The sequence below is a fragment of the Macrotis lagotis genome, chromosome 3 (assembly GCF_037893015.1).
Source record: "Macrotis lagotis isolate mMagLag1 chromosome 3, bilby.v1.9.chrom.fasta, whole genome shotgun sequence".
Lineage (NCBI taxonomy): Eukaryota > Metazoa > Chordata > Mammalia > Peramelemorphia > Peramelidae > Macrotis > Macrotis lagotis.
This window is the reverse complement of record NC_133660.1, coordinates 184,947,811-184,960,914: the sequence shown is the minus strand read 5'-3', so window position 1 is coordinate 184,960,914 and position 13,104 is coordinate 184,947,811. Positions and strand designations below refer to the sequence as shown.

Below are 13,104 nucleotides of genomic sequence, written 5' to 3'. Positions count from 1 at the left end.
GTAATCTTTGGGTGTCTGAGGCCGGATTTGGACCAGGGTGCTCCTGGCTCAAGGGTCAATGCTTTGTCTGCCACCCGGCCACCCCTACTATGATTAATATTTTATTTTATTTTGTCTTTTTTTTCTTCTTTTTGGTTTTTGCAGGGCAGTGGGTATCAGGTGGCTTGCATGTCACACAGCTCAGTGATTGTTGGGTCTATGGGGCTGGATGGGGGCTTGGGTGCTCATGGCTCCAGGGTTGGTGCTTCGTCCATTGCACCACCTGGCCATACCTACAATTATTACTATTATTGTTTTAATTTATTTTTTTCTCTCCCCTTTACTTTATTGCCCAAACAAGTCTATATTCATGGGGGGAGGGGTATTTTGTTCACTCTTAAACAAGAATATTTTATTAATGTAAAAAAAAACATTTGTACAAAATGAGAATTAAAAAAATATAAATTAAACTTCTGTTCACATACAAGATCAAACTGGAGATGTGTAGGAAAGATATCTTTCCACAAAATGCTTATCATCACAATGAACTTTTAGATGCCTTTATTGATTCTGCTGCTGACATGAACATAAGAGTGCCAACAAGCAGGCCTTCATTTTAAGATGTCTTCAGTAATCCAAATAATTTTGACCCACCTACAAGTGGTAGGTTTCAAATAAAGTTTAGGTAGCATTTACATCTGTGTGAATTAAAGGGCTTTAAGATTTTCATTTATCGTTTGGCTTAGTAGCAGACCTGTGATTTCATGTTATTAGGGATATCAACCTAAGGCGCCAAAGCAGATCAGTTGGTAAGAGGTTAAGAGACTTGTTCAGGGTCACAAAGTGAAGGGAAAGAAACCCAGAGCTTCCTTAATTTAATTCTAATTCCCATTCTCTATCTCACTAAACTTTGTTTTATAACTTCTATATTTCATAAATATCTTTTTTCTTTGTTTGTTTTGGATTTGTGTGTGGGAGGGGCTGTTTTTTTAACTTTAACAAAAATTACACATAGCTAAAGATCATGGTATTTCTTAAATCAGGTTGAATCTCTAGGTTGTGCTAACTCAAGTTTCTCTTTCTCTTTAAAAAAAAATCCATCTTCAGTAGTCCCTAGATAACCTTCTTGACATGTGTTGTTAGTACTCTGTGCTTGCCTTTAAATTCCCAATACTACTGTTTTCTTCATCATGATAAATTAGGAGCACACAGAGCTCCACATTTTAGTGCTTTTTAAAGCAAGGTGTGACCATACTACAGGAAGATGCAAGCTGTCCTGTGAAAATTCTTGGAAAATTAATCTTCAGATTTGTTTCCAGATGGTCTCTACAGAAATGAGAATGATAAGAAGTGATTGTCACTGCAACCCTTCTGTCTTCTTTAGGGGAAAAAAAAGAGTCTTGAAGTTAGAGAATTAAGTGCTTAATGAAGCTTCTCTGTTACCAAGGTAACATGAGATACATATAAAAGGTTACAGCTTTATTAGTTTGTTCATCAATAGGCACTGAGCATGAGTAAATGTTCTTTATAAGTCATTCTCAGTGAAGGGGGACAATTGGGGGAGGGAGACGAGAAAAAAAAATTCTGCCATGAGTTTCTTTGTGTCAGTAAAATTGTTTTCATTAAAAGGATCCCATGAGCATTCAATGATATAAATGGTTAATATTATGCACCACTTAAAGATGACCAAATTAAGCTTAACAACATCAAGACAGAACATTGTCTATTGTACCAGTGAAGTCATGACTATTAGAGGAGAGTGCAGTCCCCCTGAATTTGGTCTAATGTGTTTATTGCTGCTTTTGTTTTTCCTCAGTGAAATAGTACTGCATGCCTATGTGCTCAATGGTTAAAATAGAATGAATTCCTCATAACTCATAGGTTATTTTCTCTGGAAGATAGAAGTGTTCATAGAGCCTTGACAATATCTTACAATAGCAGGACCTTGCAGGACAGAGCTAATAACCATGAAATTGAAGGTGTCAGCAAAACAGATGCTGTCATAAATTTTCATTAATTGATTTAATCAATTTGATTTCTTCAACACATTAGTTCTTTTGTCTCTGGCAAGGTTATGGCTTTTTGTGTGTACATATATGTATATTTGTATACATAAGTATATGTGTATGTACATACATACATGCATATGTATATGTGTATGTACACATATTATCTGTGTACCTATCCACAGAAATTTTTAGGATGCTTTGATTGTGGTTTATCTTGTGGGTACATGGAAATCTTTCATAGGTGTCACCAGGGTCACTGATTTAGAATTGCCAGAGTTTGAGAGGTCAGCAATATAAAATGGGAATATTATTTTAAAGGGCAATTAGTTTAGGCACTCTGTTCAAACAAAGAGGCATACTCATGCCATTTCTACAAATTTCAATGAGTAGAATGGTATATGATAGACACAGACGCTGTTTTACTGAATCACATTGCTATGCTTCATCCCAATAGAAGAAGGAAAATTATAACTAAATTAAACAAGGGATAGTAATGCCAAGCATGCATATGTTCATATGTATATTCACATATTCATTTAATAATTGCTTAGCTGTGTGACCTTGGGCAAGTCAGTTAACACCACTGCCTTAAATAAAAAAAAAAAATAAAAATCTACTAAGTGATAAGACATATAGAAATAAAGATCTTATATAATTGCTAACATATGTTGCCCTCATGCCTTGTCTTCGAGAAATGGGCCATGCCTTGGGCTCATAGTAGGAATCTTTTATTGTTGTTGTTGTTGTTTTTTAGGTTTTTGCAAGGCAATGGAGTTAAGTGGCTTGCCCAAGGCCACACAAGGAGGTAATCATTAACTATCTGTGGTTGGAATTGAACTCAGGTCCTCTTGACTCCAGGGCCGGGCCTCTATCCACTGCACCACCTAGCCGCCCCTATAGTAGGAATCTTAATAGGATAAATTTCAGTGGACCAGATCAAGTTTATACTGCAATATTCTGAGGAAAAGAGATTGAGTACTTCTAAGGATGCAATGAGTAAAATACTTCCTACAATATTTGCTAATGTTGTTATTATTATTATTCTTATATTCTTATGTAACTCCAATAGAAATAGTTCTAGTCAATCACCTCTCTAAAATCTGTCTCAATTTTTTGATCTAAAAAATGAAAAGTAGGAGGAATGGACATTGACCTTATAATTTAAAATTCATTTTTCAGCTCTAATTCCAAACCCTAATTTATGAAAGATCTAGTTAGAATTAGGATTAAGGGAAAGAGATACATAAGAAATAATTTTATATAAAGTGTTCATCAGATTTTGAAGAGTTGTTGTTTTCTGTTTGTTTTGTTTTGTTGTCCTTCCTTTCGTTGGGGATCATATAGTCCATAACCGGTCAAATATAGTTGTCCTAGCTCTCTGGACTATCAAGAGGAGTTGCTTCCATCAAAGTTCATTTCATAATGTTCTTGGTGTGTACGTTATTCTCTTGACTCTACTGCTTTCACTCAGCATCAGATCCCGTAAATCATTCTATGTTTCAAATGAAGAAATTAAAGCTACATATAATCACATAGAAAAATGTTCCAAATCATTATTGATTAGAGAAATGCGAATTAAAACAACAATGAGGTCTCTTTTCACACCTATTAGATTAGCCCAGATGAGAAAAAGAGAAGATGATCAATGTCAGAGAGGTTGTTGGAGGACTGGGATATTGATGCGTTGCTGGTGGAGTTGTGAACAGATCCAACCTTTCTGCAGAACAATAAGAAACTATGCCCAAAGAGCAATGAAACTGTTCATATACTTTGAGCCAGCAATTCCAATTCTAGGACTAAATTGAAAAGAAACTGCAAACCCTGGAAATAGTCCTACATGTTACAAAATATTCTTAGCTGATCTTTCTGTAGTTTTAAAGAATTGGAAATTGAGGAGATGCCCATCATTTTAGGAATGGCTAAAAAAGCTATAGTACTTGAATACTATGGAGCAGTATTGTTTTGTAAGAAACTATAAATGATCAGACTCCAGAGAAACTTAGAATGACTTACGGGATCTGATGCTGAGTGAAAGGAGTAGAGTCAAGAGAATAACGTACACATCAAGAACATTATGAAATGAACTTTGATGGAAGCAACTCCTCTTGATAGTCCAGAGAGTTAGGACAACTATATTTGACCGGTTATGGACTATATGATCCCCAACCAAAGGAAGGAAAACAAAACAAAACAAAAAAAAAAAAACAAACAGAAAACAACAACCCTTCCAAATCTGATGAACACGTTATAAAAATTATTTCTTATGTATCTCTTTCCCTTAATCCTAATTCTTCATCCCCAAAATTACTAATTTGTAAACATGCTTAGTTCAATATATGTGTAAAATTATAACTTGACTATCCCCTGCTGAAAGAGGAGGGTGGAAAAGGAAAATGGAGGGAAATTTTGTAACTATGAAATATGCATGTACAAATGGGTGAAAATAAATAAATAAATCAAATTCAGGAAATAAAATGCCTGAGGTTGGATTTGAACTCAGTTCTTCCTGACTCCAGGACTGTTGCTCTATTCATTGAACCAACTAGCTACCCCATTAGTAGATGTTCAGTCTTTTTTTTAACTTATGTTAATATTTTGAAAAATGGCATATGAAATTCTTAATATATTGTGTTAACTATCTAGTTCTTCATACACTAATTAAGCATATGATAATTTATTCAATCAGATAATTTATGTAAGAAAGGTGAAAAGTGTATAAACTCCAAGAGCTGAAGTCATTCTGGAATCCCCCTTTTGTCTGGTACCAGAGAACATGAATAATTACAAGGCATGGTCAACAAATTAAAAAGGCAATGAGTACCTTATTTTACTTTGTATATATAATAATAATTCTGATTATGTGGCTTTGCTGTGACCAATATTTTTACTCAAAAGTGTTATGCAATAAGAGAGGGTAAATATATATATATATATATATATATATGTGTGTGTGTGTGTGTGTGTGTGTATACACATATATATATATATACATATATATATGTATATATATATATATGTATACAATGTTTTATTTGAGGAGCATTTTGAAAATTAAATGAACTTGTCTGAGTGTCTGAGTTATATACTTGGGATAGGTTGTCATTCGTGACCAAAAATAATGTGTGAGTGGGGGAGATATTCCTGGGGAAAGTCTGAATACAATGGATACCCTTTGTGGTTTTCTGATATCAAGAGAAAGGAACCCCATAATAATGGGTGAAAAGGTTGGTGATGAAGGCTCCCGGGCAGCTCGAGGTCCGGAGGCACCTCAGCGGGCCTCGGAGGTCCCGGGAGGCCTGGACGTAGGTGACAGGCCCCGGCCCGGGGCTGCTATGGTGCTGAGCACTCCGGCAGAGCGGACCCGGGAGAGGCGGCTGCAGACACGAAGGCGGGTGCCACATCTATGTGGGCTTCATGCTGTGGGTTGCTGAATGAAGTCATGGGGACTGGAGCCATAAGAGGTCAACAATCTGGATTTGGGGGAGGTACCGGCCTATTCAGATTTGCACCAAACACGGATTTCTCCACATACCCACCAGCAGCTAAAGGAGGAGCTAATATAGTTTGCAAAGCCTGTAGACTTTCATTTTCAGTTGTTAGGAAAAAGCATATATGTTGTGACTGCAAGAAGGATTTTTATTCTCTCTGTTCAGTCATACAAGAAAATTTCAGAAGATGTTGTACTTGTCACTTGTTACAAGAAACTGCCTTTCAGCGCCCTCAGTTAATGCGACTTAAAGTCAAAGATCTGAGGCAGTATCTCATTGTTCGAAATATACTGATAGACACTTGCCGAGAGAAAGTAGACTTGGTTGATCTTGTACTGTGCCATCATGGATTGGGCTCCGAGGAAGACATGGACACACACAGCCTGAATTCTTCGAGGTCACAGACTTCCAGCTTTTTTACACATCCATTTTTTTCGACATATCCAGTCCCTTCTTCAACAGTGTCTTCATCGCAGGGGAGACCTCACAAGTCAAAGAGGATTCTTGGGCCCTGCAGCACTTTCACAGGGACAAGGTGAAACACCCTCAACAAACACAGAAGATGATGAAGAAAATGCCGAAGAGATCCCTGGATTAACTAGAAAGCAGATGAGAGCTTCATTATCTGATCTGTCAAGTCTTGAAGATGTTGAAGGGATGAGTGTCAGACAATTGAAGGAAATCCTTGCTGGGAATTTTGTCAACTCTTCTGGCTGTTGTGAAAAGTGGGAGCTGGTAGAAAGAGTGAACAGACTATATAAAGAAAATGAGGAAAATCAAAAGTCATATGGAGATAAGATGCAGCTCAATGATGATGAAGATGACAACCTCTGCCGGATCTGCATGGACGCAGTCATTGATTGTGTTCTTCTGGAGTGTGGCCACATGGTCACTTGTACCAAATGTGGCAAGCATATGAGCGAGTGTCCCATCTGCCGGCAGTGTGTGGTTTGAGCTGTGCATGTCTTTAAATCATAGAAAGTCTATCAACCCCAGAATTTTATTTCAAAAGCATTTCTAGCCTGCCCTCTCTTCCCAACTTTGATGTGGAAAACCTCCAAAACAAAGAAGAGCAACCTACCTTCTGATCTCAGATGTTCTATACCCTAATGATTGCATTCCTGTCTAACCCCATTTTCTCTGGCTCATGGCATTTAAATCAATGATACAATCAAATTCCCAATTGGTTACAGACCTGCAAATCATTTCCCTTCCTTCCTCAATGACTTGAGTAGATGGCTCAGTATATTCTATGCTATAGAATTTCCTATTCCTGTCCTTATGCTTAGATACTTCAATATTAAAAACTGACTACCCTTCAATTACCCTAAACATTTCATTCCACAACCTACTCAATGTCCTTGATATATTTCTCTATCTTATCTAAGCCATACATAAAGTTAATCATACTATTTTTATATTGATGTGCCCACCTCTACCTTCAAGAAGTCTATAATCTTCTTATATTACCATACTCTAAAGACTTTTCAGTTTTCCTTTGCCTTTCCTTACAAAATCCTATTCGTTGTCTTCATTGTGACCTGTAATATACTGATCACTCCATTCTCTCCCAGGCCATCTTCACTGCACTAGCCATTATTTTTCTCTTTTTCTAATTGGCGCCCCTGGCTGGAGCTTTCTTACATTCCTATTCCCTTAATATTATGTTGATGATAACTTGTCAAACCTTTAATTATTCACATATATGTATGTGTATCTGTGTGTGTGAATGAAGGTGAAAATAGTCAAACAACTGTCGAATAGGACTACTACAAATTTATTTTACTTATCTTCAATAAGTTCTCATTCTTAATAGTGAATTTTTTTTATACATGCCTTATCAATTCATAAGGTACTCACAACTCTGACTCTTCCTAAACTTTTCCTCAATCCTCCAAACTCCCATTGATTTCCTTTTAGAATACATTCTTCTTTTTTAGAAAGATTTTATTTATTTTGAGTTTTATAATTTTTCTCCCATTTTTGCTTCCCTTCCCCCACACCCCAGAAGGCATTCTATCAGTCTTTACAATGTTTCCATGGTATACATAGCTCTCAGTTGAATGTGATGAGAAAGAAATCATATCCTTAAGGAAGAAAAATAAAGCATAAAAATTAGCAAAATTACATAATAAGGTAAGATTTTTTTTCAAAATTGAAAGTAATAGTCTTTGGTCTTTGTTCAAACTTCACAATTCTTTCTCTGGATGCAGATAGTGTTCTCCATTACAGATAGTCCAAATTGTCCCCATTTGTTGCACTGAGGGAATGAGCAAGTACATCAAGGTTGATGATCACCCCGATGTTGCTGTTAGGTTGTTCAATGTTCTGGTTCTGCTCATCTTGCTCAGCTTCACTGCATGCAAATCCTTCCAGGCTTCCCAGAATTCCCGACATACATATACCATAGTTTGTTAAGCCATTCCCCAACTGAAGGACATTCACTTAATTTCCAATTTTTTGCCACCACAATTAGGACTGCTATGAATATTTTCTACAAGTGATACTTTTTGCCCTTTTTCATCATCTCATCAGGGTATAGACCCAGTAGTGGAAATGCTAGATCAAAGGGTATGCACTATTTTGTTGCCCATTGGACATAATTCCAAATTGCTCTCTAGCAAAGTTGGATAAATTCACAGCTCCACCAACAATGAATTAGTATCCCAGACTTCCCACATCCCTTGCAACATTGGTCATTTTCCTTTATGATCATATTGGCCAGTCTGAGAGATGTGAGGTGGTATCTCAGAGAGGCTTTAATTTTCATTTCTCTAATAAGTAATGATTTAGAGCAATTTTATGTGTGATTATGCATCACTTTGATCTCCTCAGCTGGAAATTGCCTTTGCATATGCTTTTACCAATTGTCAATTGAGGAATGGCTTGTTTTTTTTTTTTGAAAATTTAACTCAGTTCTCTGGATATTTTAGAAATGAATCTTTTGTCAGAAAAGTTAGAAAAAATTTTTTCCCAATTTACTACATTTGTTTTGATCTTGGTTACAGTGGTTTTCTCTGTTCAAAAGCTTTTTATTTCAATGTAATCAAAATCATATAGTTTGTTTTGAGTGATGTTCTCCAAATCTACATTGGTCATAAACTGTTTCCTTTTCCAAAGATCTGGCAGGCAAACTACGCCTTGAACTTCTAATTTGCTTAATTTTTTTTTAATATTTAAATCTTGGATCCATTTTGATCTTGTCTTGGTATGGGGTATGAGGTGTTAGTTAATCCAAGGATCTTCCAAACTAACTTACAAATTTCCCAACAGTTTTTATCAAAGAGAAAGTTTTTATCCCAATAGCTGGACTCTTTGGGTTTAACAAACAGCAGATTAATATAATCATTTCCTGCTATTGCACCTAGTCTATTCCACTGATCTACCACTCTATTTCTTAGCCAATACCTGACAGTTTTGATGACTGATGCTCTTTAACATAGATTTAGATCTGGTAAGGCTAATTCAGCTTCTTTTGGACTGTTTTTCATGGAATCTATGGAAATTCTTCACTTTTTGTCTCTATATAAATTTACTTACTTTTTCTAACTCATTAATTTTTTTAGAATTTTGATTGGTAGGGCAGTAAACAAGTAGTTTACTTTTGTTAGAATTGTCATTTTTACTATATTAGCTCAGCCTTTCCATAAACAGTTGATGTTTGCACAGTTATTTTAATACAATTTTATTTGTGTGAGAAGTGATTTGTAATTGTTTTCAAAAAGTTTTTGTGCCTACCATAGCAGGTAGACTCCCAGGAATTTTGTGTTTTCTGAGGTTAATTTGAATGGAATTTCTTTTTCTAGCTCTTTCTGCTGTATTCTTCTAGTCATGTATAGAAATGTTGAGGATTTATGAGGGTTTATTTTATATCCTGTGACTTTTTGAAAGTTGCTTATTATTTCTAGTAGTTTTTTTTATGAATTTTTGGGATTCTCTAGGTATACCATCCTGTCATCTGCAAAGAGTGAGAGTTTTGTCTCTTCCTTTCCAATTCTAGTTTCTTCAATGATTTTTCTTCTCTTATTGCTGAAACTAATATTTCTAATACAATATGGAATAGTAGTAGTGATAATGGGCATCCTTGATTTACCCCTGATCTTACTGCGAATGCCTCCAGTCTATCCCCATTGCATATAATTCTTGTTGATGGTTTCAGACAGATACTGCTTATTATTCTGAGGAACAATCCATTTATTACTACACTCTCAAATGTTTTTGGTTTAATAAGCTGCTGTATTTTGTCAAAAGTTTTTTCAGTATCAGTTGATATGTTCATATGATTTCTGTTAGGTTTGTTATTGATATAATTAATTATAATAATTTATACTAACAGGTATTTTAATATTGAAACAACCCTGCATTCTTGGGATAAGTCCTACTGGACCATAATGTATTATCCTAGTGTTGTTTTCTAATCGTTTTGCTAAGATTTCATTTAGGATTTTTATATCTATATTCATCTGGGATATAGGTCTATAATTTTCCTTCTGTGTTTTAACTCTTCCTGGTTTAGATATCAGTACCATATTGATGTCACAGAAAGAATTAGGCAGAGTTTCTCCTATTTTTCTAAGGAGTTTATATAGAATTGAAATGAATTGTTCCTTAAATATTTGATAGAATTCACTTGTGAATCTATCTGGCCTTGGTGATTTTTTCTTAGGGAGTTCAATTATGGCTTGTTGAATTTCTTTTTCTGAGCTAGGGTTATTTAAATTTTTAATTTGCTCTTCATTTAATCTGGGCAATTTATATTATTCTTTTGTAAAATTTCATCCATTTCACTTAGATTGTCAAATTTATTGGCATAGAGTTAGGCAAAATAATTCTGAATTATTATTTTAATTTCCTCCTCATTGATGGTGAGTTCATAATTTTCATTTATGACAGTAGCAATTTGGTTTTCTTCTTTCATTTTTTAATCAGTTTAACCCAAGGTTTATCAATTTTATTAGTTTTTTCACAAAAGCAGCTCTTGCTTGTATTTATGAGTTCAATAGTTTTCTTGCTTTCAAATTTATTAATTTCTCCTTTAATTTTTAAAATTTCTAATTTGGTATTTAATTGGGGGTTTTTAATTTGTTTTTTTCTCTAAGTTTTATAGCCACATATTTTGTTCATTGATTTTCTTCATTCTCTAATTTATTCATGTAAGCTTTTAAAGATACCATATATTCCCTGACAGCTGCCTTAATTGCATCCCATAGGTTTTGGTATGTTGGTTCATTATTGTCATAACATAGGATGAAATAATCCTTTCTATAATTTGTTGTTTTATCCACTCATTCTGTAAAATGAGGTTATTTAATTTCCAATTACTTCTGGGTCTGCATCTCCCTGGTCCAATATTGCATATGATTTTTAGTATATTATGACCTGAGAAAGATGCATTCGCTATTTCTACCTTTCTACAATTGATCATTAGGTTTCTTTTCCCTAGTAAATGGTCAATTTTTGTGTAAGTGCCATGTACTGCATGAAAAAAAGTATATTCCTTTCTATCCCCTTTCATTTTCCTCAATAAGTCTATCATAATCTAGGTTTTCTAACAAACTATTTAACACCTTGACTTCTTTCTTGTTTATTTTACAATTAAATTTATCTAAATCTGTGAGCAGGAGGTTGAGGTTTCCCACTAGGAGAGTTTTATTGTCTATGTTTTCCTGGAGCTATTTCAACTTCTTCTCTAAGAATTTTGATGCTATACAAGTTCAGTAATCAAGACATTTTGTTGTCTATGGTAGCTTTTAGGAGGATATAGTTTTCTTTCTTTTCTCTTTTAATGTTATCTGTTTTTGCAGCTATTTTGTCTGAGATAGGTATTGCTTCCCCCTACTTTTTTCACTTCAGCTTAAGCAAAATATATTTTTCCTCCAACTTTTTACCTTTTTTCTATGTGTATCTCCCTGCTTCAAATGTTTTTTTCTTGTAAGAAGTATATTGTAGGATTCTGGTTTTTAATCTGCTCTGGTATTTGATTAGGTTTTAAGGGAGAGTTCATCCCATTCACATTCATAGTTATAATTACTAACTCTTTCTTGTGCTCCATGCTATCTTACCTCTGATTGTATTGTTCCTTTCCCCACCCTTCACCCATATTCCCCAGTATTTTGTTTCTGAATAATGACACCTTTAGTGCCTTTGCCCCTTCTATATCAACCCCTCCCTTTTTTTCTCTTTCACTTTTACCCTTCTTCCCTTCCTTCTTGTAGTTCCCCTTTTTCTTACCCTCCCTGTCTCCTGTATCCTTTTCTCCTTTTAATACTTGAAAGGTAACATAAGTTTATTTACTTAACTTAAGGTGTCTCAGTTCACTTAAAGCCAAGTCTGATAAGATGAAAATTCAGGTGGCTCTCTCCTCCTCCCTTCATCCCCTCTATTGCAGTAGGTCTTTTGTACCTCTTGATGTAATGAGCTTTACCCAATTCAATCTCCTCTAAACTCCCATCTCCTTTCTGTTCCCCTTTTTAAAGAGGTATTGCTTTTTTTTTAAGTTTTTTTTTTTTGCAAGGCAGATGTGGTTAAGTGTCTTGTTCAAGGCCACAAAGCTGGTGATTATCAAGTGTCTGAGACAGGATTTGAACCCAGGTACTGCTGACTCCAGGGCCAGTGCTTTATCCACTGCACCACCTAGCCACCCTGAGGTATTGCTTTTAAATCATTCTGAGTCACAAAAAAGTTATGAGTCGCCATCAATTCTGCCTAAATATATTTTTCTCTAATAGTGTTACAATTCTCAGTAGATATTAGAATCTTTCTCCCAGGTGAGGCTATAGTCAGCTTCATCTTATCGGAAAGCAGGATTTTTTTACCCTTTTTAAAAAGTTTTCATGTGTCTCTTGAACCTCTTGTTTGATGTCCAAATTTCTATTTTGCTCTGGTCTTTATATCAGGAAATTTTGGAAGTCTCCCATGTCATTAAATGTCCATCTTTTCCCCTTAAAGAGAAGGTTCAGCTTTGCATGATAGCGGTTTCTTGATTTTGTTCCAGGCTCCCTTACTCGTCGGAATATCTCATTCCAGGTCCTATTATCCCTTATTGTTGATACATGCCAGTCTTACGTAATCCTTATTGTGACTCCTTGGTATTTAATTTTTTTCTTTCCGGCTGCTTACAGGATTTTCTCATTTATCTGTTAGCAATGGAATTTAACCACAACATTCCTTGTAGTTTACATTTTAGGATCACTTTCTAGAGGGGCTCGATATATTCTTTCAATAACTAATTTGCCCTCTGTTCCATGATATCATGGTAATTTTCCATCATTAAATAATTTCATATTAAGTACAGGCTTCATTTCCTCTTACATGTTTTCAGGAAGGCCTATAATTCTCAGATTTTCCTTTCTTGATCTGTTCTTTAGGTTAGTGGTTTTGTTGATGAGATTTTTACATTTTCTTCTATTTTTTTCTATCTTTTTGTTTTGTCTTACTGAATATTTTTGACTCATGAAATCATTAGTTTGCATGGATTCCATTCTTTTTTAGAGAAGAATTTTCTTCATTTACCTTTTTCAACTCCTTTTTTCAGTTGATCAATTCTCTTTTTGAAGTTTTCCATTTGTCCAAGCATAGTTTTGAGAGAATCATTTTCTTTTTGCATTTGCCCAATTGAAGATCTGAGA

The 13,104-nt window shown here is 35.0% G+C and overlaps 1 pseudogene; it reads left to right on the top strand.

The window, feature by feature from the left end:
* Window positions 1–5,391: 5,391 nt before the first annotated feature.
* Window positions 5,392–6,454, top strand: LOC141516357 (E3 ubiquitin-protein ligase RNF34 pseudogene; annotated as a pseudogene).
* The last annotated feature ends 6,650 nt before the right edge of the window (window positions 6,455–13,104 follow it).